Below are 2,316 nucleotides of genomic sequence, written 5' to 3' on the forward strand. Positions count from 1 at the left end.
GGGGGGGGGGGGGGGGGGGGTGTAGGAGATGGTGGAGTGGATTGATAATATTTTATATCTATATATATATATATGCATTTGGAATAGTTATACTTTATAATTTAGTTTTTAACTAATATTGATAGTTTATTTAATTTTTACCAAAGTGAAATGCTATGTCTATGTGGTAAAATTTTGCAAACGGAAAAGGGTCAAAAATACCCTTAAACTATCTGAAATAGCTCATATTTACCCTTAAACTATATTTCAGCTCAAAACTACCCTTCACGTGAAACTATTGGGTCAAAAGTACCCTTCTTATTAACGGAAGTTGTTAAATGTCATGTGGATGCCACATTGCATGCCAATACTAATTACTCTTTTTTTCCACTGCCACATAAACTAAATCCCTAAATCCTAATTACTCTTTTTTTTTCCCTCATTTCATTATTTTCCATAAACGATTTCACCCATTCTCCCTCATATTCTCCCCAAACTACTATATAATTTATTTCATATAGGAGATGAAATTAAATAATACCAAGTTGGATGACTAAGATGGAATATTTAGGATCAAAATTGAGATTAAATTTATACCTTCAACCAAAAAATATAATTTAAATTATGAGACATCTTAACAAATGATCTTTAAAAGTACCAAAACGTCAGATAATTAGATCCAAAGTATCTTGAATTATTGATGAGTATAGTTCATTTTTATTATATTTTTTACTTATATAGATAGACAATATAACTTTTTGTTGTCATCATTGGATATTATAACTTGTAGCAGGATACTTTTTATTTTTTTTGGGTTTTGCTATTTTTATTACTAATGAACTTAAAACTTACATCGGTAAGCTGTATTCCAATCTGCACAGCTCCTGGTACATCGGAAGAAGCCAGAAACAGAGGATGATCATGATCTATCTTCTTCGACATTGATCAGCAATTTTAAGCTACAAAAACTGAAATTAGAATGACGATTCTCAACCCGTAAGCTCTGATACCATGTTACAAACTAAATCCTAATCACGCAATCAGAATTGAATCATAGCAGAAGAATAGATCTCAATTTCACATCAACGCCTCAAAGATTTACATAGTTTTACACTGTATATTTTCTAACTAACTTCAGATGGATCATCTTATATATATATATATGCATGTACTAATTGACTTATTTACAGTAAAGCCATCTTCTAGAATATTCTTAACAGCCTAACTAACTTTCACGTCAAGTTAACTGACTANTCGATCTTCTTCGACATTGATCAACAATTTTAAGCTACAAAAACTGAAATTAGAATGACGATTCTCAACCCGTAAGCTCTGATACCATGTTACAAACTGAATCCTAATCACGCAATCAGAATTGAATCATAGCAGAAGAATAGATCTCAATTTCATATCAACGCCTCAAAGATTTACATAGTTTTACACTGTATATTTTCTAACTAACTTCAGATGGATCATCTTATATATATATACATGTACTAATTGACTTATTTACAGTAAAGCCATCTTCTAGAATATTCTTAATAGCCTAACTAACTTTGACGTCAAGTTAACTGACTAATAACAATCTTAAGTCAGTTGTTTGAAATCTCTTTGTTATAATCTCTAATATATTTCAACAAGACCCAATGTTTGATTTCTTTAGGACTCAATAAAGGTAGCCATGTGTTTGTCTAAAAAACTGTACGATGAGTCTACTTACTTACTTACACTTTGTTTGGATGGTTGTAACATATTGTTTCATAATGTATCATATTGTATTGTTTTAATTAATACATTGTTCCCTTTCACCCTCCTCCCTGCATCATCTCATGGTTGTCTCTCCTGTTTTACTTAAACTGATCTACTATTCTTGATGTGTATAAATAGAGCATGATGTTCATAACTTAAACTCCTTTAATGCAAATTTTCAATCACGAGCGTTGGGAGCAATTAAAATTACTTTCCATATACTGACTTGCCACAACATTGCATTCAGTATCAATATTGATTATAGTCGGAAAATACCCTACTTCATTTTTATCACAAGGAAAAGTAAATTTTAGAGAGTGAGTTATCTATAATGATGAATCGTTGACCGACTTTTTAAGGGTTCCAAATGACTACATAGATCAAATCAAGTTAACAATACTTGAAATCTATGTTAGGAAGGAGCCTAAGACTAGTCAACAAAGTTCTCTTTTATCCTTCGATGTTCATCCATGATTAGAAAATCGTAATAGTGTTGATGGATTTTCGATAACTCAATCTACCAATTTTCCTAATATCTAATTTATGCAATTTGTAGGGTTGTGTTTGGAAGATGAAAGTGAACCATGA

Source organism: Solanum stenotomum, unplaced genomic scaffold (genome assembly GCF_019186545.1).
Source record: "Solanum stenotomum isolate F172 unplaced genomic scaffold, ASM1918654v1 scaffold22792, whole genome shotgun sequence".
Lineage (NCBI taxonomy): Eukaryota > Viridiplantae > Streptophyta > Magnoliopsida > Solanales > Solanaceae > Solanum > Solanum stenotomum.